This window comes from Podarcis tiliguerta, assembly GCF_965153285.1.
Source record: "Podarcis tiliguerta genome assembly, chromosome: 4".
NCBI classification, from domain to species: Eukaryota; Metazoa; Chordata; class Lepidosauria; order Squamata; family Lacertidae; genus Podarcis; species Podarcis tiliguerta.
The window spans coordinates 10287158-10307652 of record NC_139537.1 but is presented as its reverse complement, the minus strand read 5'-3'; the positions used below and the strand labels follow the sequence as shown (position 1 = coordinate 10307652).

Below are 20495 nucleotides of genomic sequence, written 5' to 3'. Positions count from 1 at the left end.
ACCTGGGGGCCCCAATATTTGGGGCACCCCTGATCCCAGATCTATGCCCCCCCCCAACGAAAGCCGCATCCAACGCAGGAGCGCCGGGTGCGCTCGGGCGATGGGAAAGGGGGCAGGCTCACCTGAGCCAAGCTGGCCGCTCCCCTCGCCCGCCCGCCCCCCGGCGCCCCTCCCCGGCGCGCGAATGGTGCAGACCAGCTTGCAAGCGTCCGGGTGGCTCTCCCGTTCGCAGGCAAGCGGAGGATTGGCTCGTGCGCTCCCATTCATGCAACCTGCCTGGCTGAGTGCGCCGCGCTCGCTTCGCCCCTCCTGCGCCTGCCTGCCTGCCTGCGTGTGAGTGTGTGTGTGTGTCTCTCTGTGTGTATAAGAGAGCCAGAAGGCGAGAGAAGGAAGAGAGAGAGAGAAGCAGAAGAGGAGGAGGAGGAGAAAGGCACGCGAGGCGTTTTTTGGTGGGATTGCAGCTTGCTGGGAAGCCTGGACATTGGAAAGCAGAGAGAGAGAGAGAGAGAGAGAGAGAGAGAGAGAAGAAAAGAGATGTGCGCGTCCTGATCATCATTTTCACCTCGCTTGGCGGAGAGAGAAATCTGCTGCTGAGAACGGGGAACGGGGCGCTTCCTTCTGATTTGGGGATTTGGCGTTTTTCATGGGTTGGTCTCTGCATGGCTGATCCCGCCTGGTTTTTAGGATGAGCCGCGGCCGTTTCCGGGCTTGATTTAGCGCGATCCGCACAGCACCCTCCCGGCTTGGGATCCAGCTGCTGGGCAGATCGGAACGCGCAGGCGGAGCGGACGGCGAGCCCTGCAGAAATGGTAAGCGCCAAAAGGGCTTTTTTATGGTGATGATCTTCCTCTTCCTCCTCCTCCTCCTCCTCCTCGAAGGTCCCCTCCCTGCTGCCTCGCCACCCCCACCCCGTTACCTCCCTGGCGCTGTCCTCTTTTCCTCCCCACCCCCACCCGAGTCAGGATTTAGAGAGATCTGCCCGGCTCTCTCGCGATCGCCAGCTGCCTTTCCCACCCTTTGGGCCCGGTTCGTTTCGTGCTGCAATACAGTTGGAAGAAAATCTATCTCTTCCATACACCCATATATATATATATATATGGACGTCTGGGCATTCATTTTTTTTTACTCGCATAGGCGAGAGAAGGGCGATTTACCCCATAAGCAAAGACACCCTCCCTGCCTTTTTTTTGCAACGGCTTGGTTCTCTGCTTTCCAGCCCCCGCTATTATTATTTTTTAAGAGATTGCAGACACGAATCCGTACAGCTTCCTCGGGCTGAATAGCATTGCCCGAGGTTCGGCGGATCCCTCGCGGTGTAAACTAGGGACAGACCTCCTCTGTGCTGGAAAGCTTATGGCAAAAGCCTGCGTGACCCCCTTTCTCTTTCCAGTCATTCTTTGGGGGGGGGGGCGGGCAGAGAGATCGAGATCCTGCCCTCAGTTCTGCTGCTAGAGATGTGGGAGGAGGAGATTTAGGGAGGGAGGGAGGAGGAGTTTTTGCCCAATAGATCAATAAGTTATTTCAGAACCACAGGCTGAAAATTAGAAATGGGGTGTGTGTGTGGGGGGGTCACCTGCTATTCCTCCCTCCTCCTCCCAAAATCTTCCCACCCTGAGACTCTCCTTCCTCACTTTGACTCCCTCGCCTCCTTCATTTGGTCTTCTGTGGGTCTGTTTACATCTGCATCTTTGAGGAGCTATGCATACTTTTACCAGGGTGCTAGTCCCATTGTACTCAGTGGGACTTATTTCCAAGGAAAATCCATGCCTGCTTGAAAAAAATAAAATAGAGAGAGGGTCGTTCTTGCTGTTTTAAAGACTGGGGAGAAGTTTTCGGAGTTCGAGCTCCAAAGGAAGGAAGGAAATCTGCCCTCCTGCTAATTATATTTCTAAGCACTTTGCTTCCCATTCTTGGCAGCCAAGTTAGCACTGGGAGACCCTACAGCCCTTGAACTCTGGGATTTGCTTCTGAGCAGACATGTATAGCGTTGTGCTCCTGAAGGTGTTGGTGTGTGTGTGTTTCAGGGAGTGATGTTGCTAGGCGCACGTTGAAATTTGGAATCTATTGAGAGAGGAATGCATAGGTAGACACCCAAACAACATGTCCTGCATTGCATTGCCTGTTTTAGTATTGCGTTCATGCACACACACACATGTGCATATTTTTGGGAGTGGGTTTAGATCCCTTGGATTTCAGAAGGTAGAAAGTGTCTGTTTTTGAACTTGTGTAGCACTGAAGAAAAGAATGTGCTGAAAGAATCGCTTCCAGAACAACACATACGTTGGAACCATTGTGTTGTGCTGTCAACCATACTGAGAAAGAGTTTGCTTTTTTGAGACAAGGGGTTCAGCATTCCTGTGGTATGCCTTGTCCTCTTCTGTAGCTGCAAAGCAGATTTGCTCAGGTGGCTGAGACTTTCTAGAGATATATATAGTCCTGGCCTTCTAGAAAAGCTGATTTATTTATTTTTGGGTTGTTTTCTTTTTTAAAAAAGATGTGTTTTAAGGAACAAACAAATCAACAGCTGTTAATTTGAATGTGTTCTTTTTCAATGCGCACACAAACTTTAATGATCTTGTGCTACCAACTGGCTTTGGGCATCTGATGAATTAGGTCTTGGTTGCACATTCCTTCCTCTTTGACTAGATGCCATCTCACGGCAAGAGCAAGGGAGGTCTAACTCATCTCCATCTCCATACTGATCTGCTTGGTTGGCCCATTAATGCAACTCACTTTGGGGAGGTTCAGAATGCTGTGAACGATGGCAGTTTTTTTAAAAGAAAATGTCTTCCACCCAAGACACATTATCACGCACCATGTGCTCTTGCCATGTTAGGCGCAACCACAAATGGAAGCTAGGATGTGTGCTTGATGGAGACGCTCACTGTGTCTTCCTTTGGACCTGGGAAGCATTCTGAACCAAGGGCAAGGGGGGGGGGAATGCCTCCAAGAGAGAATATATTAGTTCCCAGGGCAGCATTAGGTTTGGGGCAGCCTGGCTGATTAGTTATGGACTTGAGTAATTTGTCTCCGTTTAATTTATTTCATTGGCCTTTCCAGGGCCGGAGATACCCGTGCTTTCCCCCCATTTCACAGCCTGTATCCACTTTTGCAGGCTTTGATGAAAGAGCCAGCATGCTCTAGGTAGTAATTTCTCCCTCTCTCTGCTTGCTAGGCAGAACTTAAAGGGGGAGGTTCACCATTCCTGAAAACCTTGCGTTGTGGCAGAGACTGAAGATTGGAATCCACAAGGCTGGATTCTTTTAGAATCTTTTAGAAAGAGATTCTTTTAGAATTCACACCCACACAGAAAGAGAGATAGAATCTGTACCCATGATAAAGAGAGACCACTCTCGCTTCTGCCTTCTTCCCCGGTCGGCGTGCTACGGCCAAGGCTCTTGCCGCAAGCCTGCCGGATAATTTCTCCCTGGCTCAGACTGCTTGGGGCCATTAGGCTTCCCTGCTGCCACAATCCCCCTTTGAGGGAAAGGCTGTTAGAGCAGGAAAACCCCACGCCTGGGTTTCTTTTCAGCAGCTATGCGTGTTGGAATTGGGCTGAGGTTCTTGGGCATTTGCTAAAGAAGGCTTTCTCCAGTCACCTACATGGAGGCATGCTCAACGCTTGGGTGTGTGCTGCTTCCACGAGAGAGAGAGAGAGAGAGACTGGTGCACTGCCACAAGTCTCCGTGTGCATGAACGCACTGTAGTTGTGTGTGTGTGTTTCTGTTTGCAACCTGTTTCCCTTGAAAACTAGCTGTAACAGGAGAACCACACAGGAGAACCACTCAGTCAAGGAATTCTACAGGGAGTCTCTCACAACTGCCAAACCACCTTTCTGCATTCCACCGCTCTCTTTTTGCAACCACCACCGCACACACCCCAATATATTTGGGGGGTGGGGTGTCTCTGTAGGGGAAGGGGTTGAGAAAATGTGCTCCTCCTTTGACAAATGTGCAATCCCAGAGTCCGTTGGAGCCGATGAAGACTGTGTCAGATTTACTGGAAGAGGCAAAAATGTTCTGTGTGTATGTGCGTGTCATTGAGTAAAAAAAATTGGAAAGATAGCTGGGATTACCGTACTTGTCTGGTTTCTGGGATTACTGAGGTTAAGTGTGTGTGTGTGTGTTTCAGAGAAATAGCACTTGGATATTCTGCTGTATTGCTAGCACATGCTATGCTTCGCCTTTATTTTTTAGGGAACCAAGATTTGAGGCAGAAGGTAGGAGTGAGCAAATGAGCCAGTTTGGGTTTCTCATTTTCCCCATTTTTAGGTTCGGCTCTTCACATTTCCACACCAGTTTGCAATTTATTTCCGAGAGCCCTCTTGAAAACCCACCGGCGGTTTGGGGTGAATTTTTCCTAATGCACATGTTTTGCATGTTGCTTTTGCCCACAATACACACTTTTTTGGAGGTGTAAACAATTTCTCCTAACGAGATACATTTGTGCATGCCGTTTCCCCTAAGACGTGCATGACTGTGCAGAGTTTATCCCTGCATATGTGTTTTTGTACACATTGCTTGGCTGACACTGCAAAATTCGGGGAAAAGTGCAGATTCAGAGAAGAGTGGCTGTGCTTTGGTTCTCAGAAACCCAAAACCGTGTTTTCAGAAAGGGCATATCAGGTACGCTCAACTTTGAATGCAAATTGAATCGAATTTCTTTGCCCACCCTAGGGGACTGCCATTCTTTCTTTGTGCTGTTTCAAGAGACTAATTGGGACCTGATATTTCTTTATGTCCCCCGCTCCCCTGGCATGTATAACAAGAGACACCCATCTCTTTCCCCCAGCATCCGCAGCAGTATTTCAATTAAAATACTTGTGCTCTTTTGTTTTATGTGATTTCCCCATTCCCATGCATTCTGCTACCCAGGAGTGCAGCAGTGCACTGAACTCTGGTCCCACTTCTAAAAGGAGGAAGATGCTTAAATAACGAAAGGTCGCCTTCTCTCTCCCTCTCTCCGTTTATTGTTATTTTTTTTATCCCAGGGAAAGTCAAATCCAGTTTTGTTCACTTTTCTGCTCCAGTGGTTCGCTTTCTGACAGAATCACGTCCTAACCACAGAGCAGAGCTAAGATCTTATGTAACTTGATGTCTCCAGATCTAACGTTGCAAGTGCCACAGTAAGGAAAACGAAAGGTAGGGGGTGTTTGGCGAGAGGAACGGTGAATGACACAAGTGGCTTCCTATTGGGGATTTCAGATCAATGTTGCTTTAAGTCCTTAATCCCAAAATGCTTCGATAGCATTGACATCGGTCAGATGAGATGGAGCCTTTGTCTTGTTGAAACCCGCAGGCTTCTTACTCCTCAGTAGCGCCGCCAAATCAGGGGATCCTGTTGCCCAGTACCTCCAGGCTTTGAACCAGGATGGAACAAGATAGGACAGGTGTGGCTAACCTGCCACCCTCCAGATGTTGTTGTCAGGGTTCGGAATTAGCCAGGCGCAAGGCGCATTTTGCGCTTGGCTTTCGACCACTTGCAACCAAATGAAGATGCCTAGGTGCCAGGATGGGGCCTGACATTTCCACCGCCCGGGGAATCATTGGATCTGGACTGTTTTCACACACTCATACCCTATCCTGCAGAATTCTATCTGTTATATTTTACCTGCACAATCCGGATGCATTTCAGGAACCAAAATGCCTTTTCTGTGCAGCCTGGGCAGCAGCAGTCGCCATTTGGAAAAAAAGAGGTTGGAATAGGCCAGTGTAGATGTGTACCGTCCCTGGATCAAGTGACGTATCTTCTCAAAGCTCTTAACCTAGCTCAAGGTGGTCATCTGAACTAGCCAGATGTTTAACAGAGAAGCAATCACAGTCAGTCCGTCATTTGAAAATAACACTTGAGAGCTATCTTGACTCCAAATGGTAATTAGACATTCAGTTTTGATGACTGGAACCCTGGTTTAAGGAGCCATTTGGCGCTTGGCATATATATATATATATATATATATGCTTTCGTAGATTTTCACGGGTACAGGAATGCAGGTTTTGGTGTCCTCGGGTGTCTTCCCGTGTAAAAGTTGGGGTGTCTAGGCGACGTTTCGACGAGGTCTCACTCGTCATCTTCAGGCTGGTGCTTTCGGCTTCTTGTTACTGGAACAGAGCAGGATCTCAGTGTTTGAGTTCCTATAAATACTGTTGAGGAGGTGTGGTGTATAGCCTCCAATGTTCTGGGCAGAGAGGAGGTTCCCAGGCTAGTGTGCCTTTTCTTCTTTTGTTCCTTAATTACTTGAGGGATATCTTGAGTGATTTCTTGAGTGATTTCCTGAATCCCACTTAGGTGGGTCATTAGGTGTGGATTAGTTGCTAAAGCCTTCGTGTCTTGAACTCTTGAACTTTGTGAAGAGTTTTTCTGAGAAGATGGCTGTACTGCACTTGGTTGTGCTCTGGCTTGGCTTCGTGTATAGGGGCGAGCTGTGGTTTTGTGGCCTGTGCCAGCCAGATCTGTGTAGGGATTGCAGGGGGGTGCAGCATCCGGAGGTGCCACCCTGGTTTGGCTACTGGATGGTGTCTGTAATTTATCTGTGGAGAGGGTCTGGGTTTGGGTCTGGTGTGGTTGATTGGTGATGGCGTTCTGTGTGCCTCTGGATCTGGTGTCAGATTTTGTGGGGAGGGCTAATTTCCAGATGTCTGGCAAGCGGGATGTGTCGTCACGCTTGTTCATGTTGTGAGGGTGTTTCTCTATCTCGATGGCTTCCATGATTATTCTCTTGTGGTGATGTTCCATGTTAAAGAGCAATTTGGAATCTGCAAAATTAATTTCGTGTCCTGTTTCTTTCATGTGTTGGAAAAGAGAGGAAGTTTTTTCTTCTTTTTTGACGGCATTCTTGTGTTCTGCGATCCGTGCATTTATTCGTCTGTTTGTTTGTCCAATGTACGTGGCTGGGCAGACTTTGCAGGGTATTTCATAGACCCCTTGGTTTTCCAACTGAATTTTATCCTTGGGGTTTCTGAGGATATTGGCTATTTTTTGGTTGGTGCAAAAGGCTGTTTTGATATTGTGTTTATGGAGGATTTTGCTAATTTTATCAGTAGTGCCCTTGATATAAGGAAGGAGGGCTATGCCATTGTTTTCTTCTGTGTCTTGGTTTTTGGGGGGTGTTTCTTTTTGGATTAGCTTCGTAACCCTGTTTTGCTGGTATCCATTGGCAATTAACACATTTGAGAGATTCTGTAACTCAGTTGTCAAGTGGTCTTCGTCAGCCAGGCGTTTGGTTCTGGAGATGAGAGTCTTGGCTACGGAGTTTATTTGTGCAGGGTGGTGGTGTGATTGTGCATGTAAGTAGCGGTTGGTGTGTGTTTTTTTCCGGTAGATAGTGTGTCCTAGGGAGCCATCAGGTTTTTTGTAGATTAGGACGTCAAGGAAGGGAAGTTGGTTGTTGGCTTCTATTTCCATAGTGAATTGTATTTTGGGGTGTAGGCTGTTGAGATGTGTGAGGAAGCTATCCAGTTTTTCCTTCCCGTGTGGCCAAATTACAAAGGTGTCGTCAACATATCTGAGCCAAAGTTTGGGTTTGTGTTCTGACTTGTCTAAAGCATTGGTTTCAAAGTGTTCCATGTACAGGTTAGCGATGACCGGTGAGAGGGGTGATCCCATAGGTGCTCCTTCTATCTGTTTGTATCTTTGTCCATTGTGGATGAAGTACGTGTTGGTTAGGCAGTGGTTGGTCAGGTCCAAGATGTATTCGGGGGGATTGTATTTGTTTTGAATGGCTGTCAAGGCTTCATTAATGGGCACTTGTGTGAAGAGAGATACAACATCGAAGCTCACAAGTAGGTCATTGGGTTGTAGGTTTTGCTTCTTTATTGTTTCTATGAACTGGAAGGAGTTTGGAACGTGTGAAGAGATGGATTCTGCATAGGGCTGAAGTTGCTTGGCGAGAAATTTAGCGAGATTTTGTAGAGGTGAGCCTATGGAGCTGACTATTGGTCTGAGTGGTGTTCCTTCTTTGTGTATCTTGGGGAGGCCGTAGAGTTTGGGGCATCTGGATGATTTTTCTCTGGGGATGATTCTTAGCTGGATTTCTTCACTGATAGGAGAGGCTTTTATTTTGGATTTGGTGGTTTTTTCCAGATAGGTGGTGGGATCTGTTTTTATAGGTTGGTAGGTAGGGTCTTGGAGTAGATTTGATAGTTTTGCTTGGTAGTCCGATGTGTTCATCACAACAGTGGCATTACCTTTGTCTGCTGGGAGAATGATTATGTTGTTGTCTTTCCTCAGGTTGGTGAGTGCTTTCTGTTCTTCTTTGTGTAAATTGCTTCTGGGTGGTTTGCTGGAGCAGAGGATGTTGGTGACTTCAAGTCTGATTTTATTGGCTTCATCTGGATTGATTTTGGTTAGGCTAGCTTCGACTCCGCATATGATGTTTTCCGTGGGGATGCGTCTCGGGGCGACTGCAAAGTTGAAACCTTTGGAGAGTACTTTGGTTTCAGTTGAGGTGAGGATCCTGTCTGATATGTTATGTACTGTTTGTTTCATGGGTTGTTGTGGAGGGTGGCTGGGCTTCTGGCGTTTCTCTAGTTTGTGGAGTTTGTTGGTGTGTGTGTCTGTCTTGTGTGAGGTCTCCGTTTCAGCTCTCCAGATGGCTAGTTGTTTGCATTTGTCCCAGAGTGCAGGGTGGATTTTGTTACAGAGTTTGAGGTGAAGAGTGAGTAGATCTTTGTTGGTTTGGTTTAGTAGGTATCTTTTCTTGTGTAGTTCGTTTCTGATTAGAGATAGTTCAGTTCGTTTCAGGATCCTTTCGGTAGCTGGGGTTTTAGAGTGGAATTTAAGTTGGAAGCATGTGGGAATTAAGTTGTTGTCTCGGCAGTTGCGTAGGAACAAGAGATCACATAAGATGGTGGCTCTTCGGATTTCTAGTTTCTCGTAGGTTCTTGTCAGCTGGAAGGTTTCCTCCCCGTAGAGGTGAGATATTTGCTTTCGTAGATTTTCACGGGTACAGGAATGCAGGTTTTGGTGTCCTCGGGTGTCTTCCCGTGTAAAAGTTGGGGTGTCTAGGCGACGTTTCGACGAGGTCTCACTCGTCATCTTCAGGCTGGTGCTTTCGGCTTCTTGTTACTGGAACAGAGCAGGATCTCAGTGTTTGAGTTCCTATAAATACTGTTGAGGAGGTGTGGTGTATAGCCTCCAATGTTCTGGGCAGAGAGGAGGTTCCCAGGCTAGTGTGCCTTTTCTTCTTTTGTTCCTTAATTACTTGAGGGATATCTTGAGTGATTTCTTGAGTGATTTCCTGAATCCCACTTAGGTGGGTCATTAGGTGTGGATATATATATATATATATATATATATATATGTATATATATATATATATATATATATATATGAGTTTCTAATACTGATTGTTGGACTCAAGGTGGGGAATATAGTTCTCTATCCCCATCCCCCTCCATTTCCCCCTCATAGAATCATAGAATCATAGAGTTGGAAGAGACCACAAGGGCCATCGAGTCCAACCCCCTGCCAAGCAGGAACCACCATCAGACCACTCCTGACATATGGTTGTCAAGCCTCTGCTTAAAGACCTCCAAAGAAGGAGACTCCACCACACTCCTTGGCAGCAAATTCCACTGTCAAACAGCTCTTACTGGCAGGAAGTTCTTCCTAATGTTTAGGTGGAATCTTCTTTCTTGTAGTTTGGATCCATTGCTCCGTGTCCGCTTCTCTGGAGCAGCAGAAAACAACCTTTCTCCCTCCTCTATGTAACATCCTTTTAGATATTTGAACATGGCTAGCATATCCCCCCTTAACCTCCTCTTCTCCAGGCTAAACATGCCCAGCTCCCTTAGCCGTTCCTCATAAGGCATCGTTTCCAGGCCTTTGACCATTTTGGTTGCCCTCCTCTGGACACATTCCAGTTTGTCAGTGTCCTTCTTGAACTGTGGTGCCCAGAACTGGACACAGTACTCCAGGTGAGGTCTGACCAGAGCAGAATACAGTGGCACTATTACTTCCCTTGATCTAGATGCTATACTCCTATTGATGCACAACACCCCTGTGAGGTAGGTTAGGCTGAGAGACCATGACCGAGTTGAGATTATTCAGTGAGCTTCATGGCTGACTGAGGATTTGAACCCTGGTCAACTGGGCCTCACCAGTCCAACAGTCTCCCTGGTATCAAATGCCAGCTGAGAGGGTCAAGAAATTCAACAGGGTCACACACCCAGACCTTCCAAGTGCCCCTGTTTTCCAGGGACGGCTTTGGATTTACAGAAGCTGTCCCGGTTTCTGATTTGATCCTGGAAGGTCCCATTAGGACGTCCATATTTTCATCGGAGAAATGTTAGAGGGTGTGGATGGGGTGCCCCTGCTTTCATCGGAGAAATGTTGGAAGTCATCCGCCCAGCACATCCAAGGCAGCTTATCACGTAACCTGGTTTGAGAATGGACTGATATTGCCCTTTAGATCTTATCACCCGTGCAGGGTGTACGTGTGTGAAAAAGTGATTAGATTCTTGCACCCAGCATGCATAGTTTAAGTAGTATGCAAAGCATTTCACGCACTTGCCTTGAAATGTGTGATATCTAAAATGGAGAAGCAGGGATTGAAATTGCCTTTTGCTGATTAAATCTCCATGTGATGGAAATGTTCAAATCAACATCGGCTCAGATTTAATGCCTGATTGCTACCTGCTGCACATTTTGGGCCTATCCGTCCCGGCTAGCCTATTGTTGCTAAAAAGCTAAAATATTTTGTTGCTGCCTTGGAGCTGACAGATTGGCGTATCTGGGCACTTTGACAGAACCGCACGCACCACTTCCCAGTGAATTGGGTATTCATGGATCTTTGACCAATATGTTTTCAGAAGGAATAAGATTCTAATGAAAGGCTTCTAAAAATATATACATGTGCGTTTTTACCATGGCAAAGACCTGGGTGATGCTGAGAAGGTAAGACGGGGGGGGGGGGGGGCGGGGAGAGAAACAAAAAGAAATTTGATCTTTGCATAAGGGGCGGGGGCTAGCTGATTTGTTTCCATGGTATTTCTAAAGAAGATACTCTCCTGCGTAATGTTCTAAATTTACTGTGCTAATAGGCAAAATAATTTTCCTCGAAATATTTGGGCAAGGGGGACAAATCCCAGACCCTCCAAATGTCCCTGTTTTCCAAGGATAGTTCCAGATTTACAGAAGCCATCCCAGTTTCTGATTTGATCCCAGAATGCCCCACTTTCCCTTAGGCTTTCCTTATTTTCATTGGATAAATGTTGGAAGACATCAGCAGTCCTGTATAGGGAAGTTTTTAATGTTTTATTATGTTTCTATATATGTTGGAAGCTGCCTAGAATGGCTGGGGCAACCCAGCCTGATGGGTGGGGTATAAATAATAAAAATATGGATATTATTATGGAACAGGACGTCCCAATTTTAACTGCAGAAATGTTGGAGGGCATGAGATCCTCTTGCATTGACATTTTCGATACAGTTGTACGTTGGTTTTCGAACAGCTTAGTTCTCAAATGTTTTGGCTCCCGAATGCCGCAAACCAGGAAGTGATTGTTCCAGTTTGCGAACTGTTTTCGGAAGCTGAACATCAGGTGGGGCTTCCATGATTTACGATTCTGCAGCCGCGCTTTGGTTTCTGAACATTTTGGAAGTCAAACAGACTTCCGGAACAGATTCCGTTCAACTTCCGAGGTATGACTGCACTTTGAAAACATGGGGGATCTGTGGTCTTCTAGATCTTGCTGGACTCCAGCTCCCATCATCCCCCTACCACGGGCCATGCTGGCAGGGGCTGATGGGAATTGGAGTCCACCAACATCTGGAGGTCTCCACTTACCCCACCTGTGGGATAGAGGGACCATCAGCTGACTCAACATAAGGTGGTGTCTTATCATTCTCTGTCCATGGAAAACCCACCAGCTGAACACTTATTGAGTACAGAGCTGCCTGTTTCTGATGTTTCTCAGTAAACTGCAGGGACCATCTTGGGAGGGTGGAATAATCATGACCTCAATTTGATCAGGAGCAATTTGGCTGAATATTCCTACAATACTTTTCTTAAAGATATGTATCATAAGGCTAGCGTGTCTGTTGGTTAGCGATTACAGAGTTCTAACGGCATTTGTGGAGATCTTATCGTAAGCACAATTACATTTGTCGTTTGGTTCTTTTAAGCCAGAAAATACAGATTTGCCTCCTAGGACGGCGGCATCTTTCTTCCAAACAAAGGCGAGCAGAAGTTACTGATGGTCTGCTTAGGATGCCTGATTCACAGAGACAGTCATATTAATTTGCATGTATCAGTCTATTGTAATGGAGAGTCTTTAATTAGATTGTGTTGATAGGGCTGAAAGCCAGCCTTTGGTTACATAAAAAGAAATACAGACTGGGAAAGCCAGCCAGGTTCGTTTATTCATTCTGACAATCTGCATACCGCCAGCAAGCCAATCGGGCGCCTGGGGCGGCATGTGTGCCCTGTGCCTGGGGGCGGGGCCAGCTGCCCATGGGGGCGGGGACACCGGGGGGCCTCTGCGGAGTCTGCCTGCCTCCTCCCACTCAGCTACCCCATAGCTGAGGGGGAGGCAATGGGAGGACTGCTTGGGGCAGTGCAGAGCTTGCGGGCGCCCAAACCACCGCATCACTCCCGGGAGAGACATGTGGCTTAGGCGCGCTGCAGGTGGTGAGTGCCGCTCAGCATTTTGTCACCCCCTCAGTGGGGACATCCGGGGCGGACCGCACCTACCGCACCCCCTTGCTACGCCCCTGCATACCGCTTCATTACGATTGTCTCCGAGCGGCGTGCAAGAAACTTGAGGCAATGAAAATGAGTTAAAATGGCAAAATCAGAATCCATTGGAAATGCATAATGGAATAAAAAAAGTTTTCAATGGGTGCTTGAAGTTCAGCAGGGCAGTTGTCTGTCTGACCTCAACTGAAAGGGAGTTCCATAAATCCACAGTTCCTGGTGGATATGAGTTATGCATCTGAGTATTGGAAGGATCACTAACATTGACTTGCCTGAAGACCTCAGTGATTGGTCAGGAATCTAAGGGATCAGGCAGTCTCTGAGGCATCCTGGATCCAAGGCAGGGTGAATAAAAATCATTGATTTTTGAAAAAATATATATTAAAAAATCAGATTTTTTTATTTAAATCGGATTTTTAAAATAAAATGCTTTTGGAGGAGAAATCTTTCTAAAGCTAGTTTTATATTTAAGTTACATTATAGTCCAAAGGCTATTCATAAGGAAATAAGGATTTGTTTTAAGTTTTTCAGGTGTGCTCAAACAAAAAGTCTAAGTTTTTTTATTATTGTTTAATCACATCAGTTAACAAACATGAATACATATGCTGTAATGTTGTTGTTTTAGTTAAATAAATATTTTAAATTGTTATTAAGGAAATGATTATTTTCCCCCTTCCTATAAAGTACAGCAGAAAAGTTGTCCAAATATAAACAGTGAACTTATTAAACCTCCCAATAATTTCATAATTATCTGTCTATGTATTTCTAATAATTGGCATGTCCGTCTTCACACTTAGATTCATCTTAACAGAATTGGAATGGCAGTGAGGAGAGGAAGGCAAAGCACACAGCTATTAGGAAATTTTATGAGCCCCGTGCAATTTTATTTGTTTTAACACAGGTCCTTTTTTTGTGCATATGTTCTTTCATCCCTAGCACAAACTGGAAACAACTGGGGCTGCTACCAGAGGTGGCTTCTGCCCAGCAGATTTGCTGTCAATGATTGTGCTTTGTTTGCACTCTGCGGGGAAGAGGAGATTGCACTTTGCTTGCACCTCTTTTAATGCAAGGTGTTGTGTTGGGGGATGTGCTTGGATTTGGCTTTAGCAGAGCATGGACCTGGCCTGAGGTGTGCTAATTAATACAGGAATTAGTGCACTGGTCAGAAAGGATCAGGCCAAGCATGCCTCCTGCTTGCCCCTGGTCAACATTTCCAACCCCATATATTCTCCGAAGCCGCTTCTCTGATTACAGCAGCACCAGTAGTCCTGAGCGCTTGATTCCAAGCTCGGACTTGATTTTCCTTCCCCACAGTCCTGTGTCAACAAAAATACCCTGAGTAAGCTTTGCAGAATTGGCACGCACGCCGTGGTAGCTAGCCTTACATCACATTCCTCTGAATATTTCATGAAGGCCTTTCTAAATGTGTACTACGCTACCAGTCTGTGTATTTGGGAGCGCAGGCATCCCATGTGCTGCGGCTGGCGAGATTCATTTTTTAGCTGCAGAGTATGATGGCCTGTTATGATAGGACAGGGCTCAGCTACTGTCACCCAGAAGCCAAATCTGACTCTCTGGTGGGTGCCAACTGCCCTTCCCTCAGTTGCCAACTCCAGGCGCAAAACTGGTGTGTTGATGAAGGGTGTTAGCGGCAAGCAGCCTCAGCTTCTTGGCCACCCACAGGGAAAAATGGCACCCACACCTTCTGTTGTGGGGACCGTAACCTGCATTTAAAGTGCCAATTGGCGATGAGCTTATATAACTGAGTTTCTAACGCTTGTTAGAGTGCTTTTGTGTTCCGGTCCTGCTTGGCAGCATCTGGTTGGCTGCTGGAGAGCAGGATGAAAGGACACATGTGGTGCTGGGGTCTAAACCACTGAGCTTTTTCGGCTTGCTGATCAGGTCGGTGGTTCGAATCCCCGTGACGGGATGAGCTCCCGTTCCCCTGTCCAAACCTAGCAGTTTGAAAGCACGCCAGTGCAAGTAGATAAATGGGTGCTGCTGTGGCGGGAAGGTAAACGGCGTTTCCATGCTCTCTGGTTTCCGTCACGGTGTCCTGTTGTGCCAGAAGCTGGTTTAGTACTGCTGGCCACATGACCCGGAAAGCTGTCTGCGGACAAACGCCGGCTCCCTCGGCCTGAAAGCGAGATGAGCGCCGCAACTCCATAGTTGCCTTTGACTGGACTTAACCGTCTGGGGGGTCCTTTACCCTTTACATTGGACCAGATCCAGCAGGCTCTTCTTATGATCCTATGTCATAAGAAAGCTGCAGAGATAGCGCAGGATAGTGCGCACCCTGGAAATGATCTCTTTCAGCTTCTGTCTTCTGGAAGAAGGTACAGGGTTATAAAGACTAGGACTAGCTGCCTGAGAAACAGTTTCTATCCAAATGCGATTTTGGTTTTAAACGCAGTGTAAGGTAGTCTCTATGGGAGTATATTGTATTTAATTATGGGGTCTCAGAGTTTTTAGGGGGTTAACCAGGCTATAGCAGGGATAGCAGGCTTGTTGGTTTTTGAATGTCCGATGTAGATTTTTTTCAGTTTCGTTGTTCTGTTTGGGACAATGCCAATAAAGATTATTGTATCTTATGTAGGCTATCTTAGACTCACACACCTTTCTCTGTCCTCCACCCAGGTGTAAAGGTAAAGGGACCCCTGACCATTAGGTCCAGTCGTGACTGACTCTGGGGTTGCGGAGCTCATCTCGATTTACTGGCTGAGGGAGCTGGCGTACAGCTTCCGGGTCATGTGGCCAGCATGACTAAGCCGCTTCTGGCGAACCAGAGCAGCTCACGGAAACGCCGTTTACCTTCCCTCTGGAGCGGTACCTATTTATCTACTTGCACTTTGACGTGCTTTCGAACTGCTAGGTTGGCAGGAGTTGGGACTGAGGAATGGTAGCTCACCCCGTTGCGGGGATTTGAACCACCGACCTTCTGATCAGCAAGCCCTAGGCTCCTTGGTTTAGACCACAGCTTCACCCGCGTCCCTCTACCCAAGTGAGGAAGAGGCATTAGCTGAACTCAAGGGCACATTGTAGCCAGCCAGAAGCACCCAAGGGGGCTGCAGAGCAGGGGAGGGTTTGTAGCCTGGAGAGAATTCCATGAGTTAGACACCCCCACTTTGGCTTACCATGTGCGGATCAGGTCAGTGTCACGGGTACTTCTCTCCCTGATTCCTCCACCCCCGCCCCCCCCCCCCCAGCTAAAAACCTGCAGCTCACCAGATGCAAGATATACTCCGGCTAAGAAAAATAAGTTTGAGAGTTCTCGGCTTTTATTTCATTGGCGAGAGGCTTAAAAGCTTTGTTATCCGAAAGATCTCCTGCCTTCGCATCCGTTTCTCGTCTCTGCGCTCCACACTTTTCCACATCCAAGAGTTTAGTGATTTAATGTTCTTCTAAAGTTTCTGCACAGAGAGAGCTGCTTCTCTTCTTCTTCCTGAAGCCTTCCACATGCCGTTCCTCTCAGCTCCCCAGAGGCACTGATAAGCACGAGATTCCTGCCTCGCAGGAGACCTGAAAGTCTATCGCAACTTTTTAAAAACCATTAGGAGGAAGGTGGCTCTGACGTTTCCAAATGTGATGATTGGAGTGGGGTCAAAGTACCTTCAGCATCTGAGTATACATGGTCACAAAATGTATTTGTGCATTGTTATTACCTTGGTTATTGGCACCTGCCAAGCTGTCTATTGCACAGAAATGGAAATTTTCACGCGAGTTGTCTCTTGCATAAAAATGCATGGGCTGAACAAATAACCCACAAAAGTTGTGTACTCAAAGGGAAAAGATCTTTGGCATAGAATCATAGAGTTGGAAGGGATTCCGAGGATCATTTAGTCCAACCCCCCTGCAATGCAGAAATATTCAAGTGTCCCTTACGGGAACTGAACCTGCAACCTTGGCATGATCAACACCACGTTCTAACCAACTGAGCAGGATCTGTGCCACACTTTGATTTGGTGGGACTTCATATCTTACGTTTCAACGAAAGATCTACGTGTTGGGATATTTGGTCTACGTGCCGTTTGATGCAGCTTCTCACAGAGCAATTAAGAGTTGGCCAAAGGCCAAGAAGTCTGAGCAGAGGGAGTTATTCTGCCTAGAGATACGGGACCTTGGATACACAGCTCAACTATAGGTGGAGGTCTCTACATAGGCCTGATGACTCACGACCTTCCTTGCTGGATAGTTTGTTGGACAGTGGTGTTCTGAGAGTTGTTTGGAGTTTGTTAAGAGAGAGAGTTTAAGATCCGTGTGTGTATCTTGTATATAGTAACTTGCAGGAGTCTGCTGTAAATAATAAACACCTCTAAGTAACCAAGTTACTGGTAGCAGCATCTTGTTCCTGCTTCATTCTTCCTGCCTGCAACTGATTGCTCCTGGAAGTCTGCGTACGCTCTGCTATATTCAGCTGGGTCTTGCTAAGATCCTGCAACAGGTTAAAGTTGCTTACCTGCACTTTAAAAAGAAAGATGGACTTCCTGATGAGCATTTATGCATAGGTTTGTACATATGGGGGACGCAGGTGGCGCTGGGGACACGGGTGGCGTTGTGGGTAAAAGCCTCAGTGCCTAGGGCTTGCCGATCGAAAGGTCGGCGGTTCGAATCCCCGCGGCGGGGTGCGCTCCCGTTGTTCGGTCCCAGCGCCTGCCAACCTAGCAGTTTGAAAGCACTCCCGGGTGCAAGTAGATAAATAGGGACCGCTTACTAGCGGGAAGGTAAACGGCGTTTCCGTGTGCTGCGCTGGCTCGCCAGATGCAGCTTGTCACGCTGACCACATGACCCGGAAGTGTCTCCGGACAGCGCTGGCCCCCGGCCTCTTGAGTGAGATGGGCGCACAACCCTAGAGTCTGTCAAGACTGGCCCGTACGGGCAGGGGTACCTTTGTACATATAGAATTGTACACATCCCTCAAGCGACTTTCCAGTATTCTGGGTTGGATTCAGCAGCACTTAGTTGTTACCTATTTTGTCAATTTTGTGGAATGCAAATAAATAAATCGGACAGGATAGAACCACACTTTGAGGAGTTTCTTCATTTCTCCCATAATAGGTAGTGATGGCCACAAACTTGGATGACTTTCAAAAGGGAAGTAAAGCAATTCATGGAGGCGAAGGCTGTCAGGGCCACTGGCCATGGTGGCTTATGTTCTGCCTGTGCTGTTGACGTACCTGTGAGTACCAGTTGCTAAGGATCCAAAGGGGGGAGTGTTTGTAACATGCCCTGGGGGGGGCACTGCCCCGGTATGAGACAAACCTCTCCAGGTGTTGTCCAGTGTTGCGCTCCCCCTCGATGGACATCACTCTTCATAGATGTCCATCCCAGGGGAGATGGACACAGGTCGGATGATCCTGTGCATGCTATTAATCAGCAGAGTTAGCAGTGATGACGGGAAGCGTGAATGTGAGCATCCTAAGAAGTAGTAGTAGTAGTAATAATTTATTATTTGTACTCTGCCCACCTGGCTGGGTTTCCCCAGCCACTCTGGGCGGCTTCCAACAAAGATTAAAAATACATTAAAATGTCACCCATTAAAAACTTCCCTGAACAGGGCTGCCTTCAGATGTCTTCTAAAAGTCTGGTAGTTGTTGTTCTCTTTGACATCTGGTGGGTGGGCATTCCACAGGGTGGGTGCCACTACCAAGAAGGCCCTCTGCCTGGTTCCCTGTAGCTTTGCTTCTCACAGCGAGGGAACCACCAGAAGGCCCTTGGAGGTGGACCTCAGCCTCCGGGCAGAATGATGGGGGTGGAGATGCTCCTTCAGGTATACTGGGCTGAGGCCGTTTAGGGCTTTAAAGGTCAACACCAGCACTTTGAATTGTGCTCGGAAACGTCCTAAGGATTTATTAAGCAATATTTACAGGACAGAGCATAATGGCATCTGCTCTCTTCTTCAGCAGCAGGCAGAGAGAGCGAGAAACACAGCGCAACAGCACGTCATAACGGAAGAGATAAGACGTAACTTCCGCCCTCAGACTTTCCCAGCTCAGGAAAGTAAACAGTGACATGTGGCTTTCTAGCCACACATCAGCAACAGAGGAGTGATTTGCTAACAGGGAGGGGCCTGTTGCGTTCAAGTTGTTTTTGTGGGCTTTCTCCTGGGGCATCTCTTGGCCACCCTGCAAGCAGGACGATGGAGGAGATGGACCTTTGTCTTGATCCAGCCAGTCTCTTTGTGTGTTTTCAAGGTGGGCAATGTGGCACTCAAAGCAATTTCAGGGCTGTTTACTTACACCTCCCTGCAGAGGCGGATCTAGCTGCTCCAGCACTTGGAACACTTAGGGGCGGGGCTAGCCAACCTTGGGGGTGGGGCAAGTGTCCCAGGGGGCGGGGCAGTGATGTCACCCCCCTCAGGGATGCCACCCAGGGCAGACCACACCTACCGCACCCCCTTCCTCTGCCAGTGGCTCCCCATTATGAAGAGATCGTGGGATATGTAAACCTCACAGCAACATGGCATCTCCACTGAGCTTTGGGAATAAAAGGTGGTTGATGGACAACATAATTTCCACTTTGGGATCTGAATCAGGGTTCGAAATTAGCCAGGCGCATTTTGCACCGAGATTTCGACCACTTGCGACCAAGTCAAGCTGCCCGGATGCCAGGATGGGGCCTGGTATTTTCACCATTTGGGGATCCTAATACTCCATCCTGTACAATTCCAACACTTATATTTTATCTGTACAATCAGAATGAATTTCTGGAACCAAAGTACAAAGTGCAGCCAGAGCTGGAGCAGTGATGAACATCATAGTTAATTGTTGTAGCTTGTCTTCACTTCCCTCTCCCACTGCCCTGCTCACAGTTGTGAACATCATTCCTACGTTATGGTTGGTCCGTGGTCACCATTAAGAAAAATAGGTTGGAATAGGCCAATAGATATATATATATATATATATATATATATATATATATATATATGTGTGTGTGTGTGTGTGTGTGTGTGTGTGGACTGTCCCTAGATTGGGTGACTTATCTTTAAGCTGTCAAACCTCTTAACCTAGCTCAAGGTTGTCATCTGAACTAGCCATATGTTTAACTGAGACTTTATCATAGGGCCTTCCCGGTAGTGGCGCCCGCCCTGTGGAACACCCTCCCATCAGATGTCAAGGAAATAAACAACTATCTGACTTTTAGAAGACATCTGAAGGCAGCCCTGTTTAGGCAAGCTTTTAATGTTTGATGTTTTGTGGTTTTAATATTCTTTGGGAGCTGCTCAGAGTGCCTGGGGATACCCAGCCAGATGGGCGAGGTATAAATAAATTATTCTTATTCTTATTCTTATTCTTATTATTATTACTCCATCATTTGAAAAAGAAGCCTTTAGAACTGTCTTGCCCCAAAATGGCAACTAGAGATTTTGTTTTGGCAACTGCAACCTTGGTTTAAGGAACCATTTGGTACCTCAGGTTAAGAACTTAATTTGTTCCAGAAGTCCATTCTTAATCTGAAACTGTTCTTAACCTGAGGTACCACTTTAGCTAATGGGGCTTCCCGCTGCCGCTGCACCACCGGAGCACGATTTCTGTTTTCATCCTGAGGTAAAGTTCTTAACCCGAGGTACTATTTCTGGGTTAGCGATGTCTGTAACCTGAAGCGTCTCTAACCTGAGGTACCACTGTATATCTGAGCTTCCAACACTAAATTGTGAAGGCTTGCTTAACCCCCACACCTGCTTCCAAGCCATGGCGCCATTCGAGCCAGACTTGGGGCTTGGCCCCATGAGCCACCACCAGACCTAGGTAAGGAATACCTGTGTTAGTTTTAATATTAGCTTGTAAAAGGCTGATCGCCGAAG

The 20495-nt window shown here is 47.1% G+C and overlaps 1 protein-coding gene across 14 annotated transcripts in view; it reads left to right on the top strand.

Annotated features, from left to right (window-relative positions):
* Positions 1-225: 225 nt before the first annotated feature.
* The window catches only part of TENM4 (teneurin transmembrane protein 4), a 636641-nt gene continuing 616371 nt past the window's right edge, over positions 226-20495 (top strand). For 11 of the 14 annotated variants that reach the window (XM_083435948.1, XM_083435952.1, XM_083435950.1 and 8 more), the window contains exon 1: positions 513-809. The gene's annotated coding sequence lies outside the window, so the exon portion shown is untranslated. Of the gene's footprint in view, positions 810-20495 lie in introns of all 14 variants that reach the window. The other 3 variants (XM_083435958.1, XM_083435956.1, XM_083435951.1) reach the window with 2 other exon arrangements.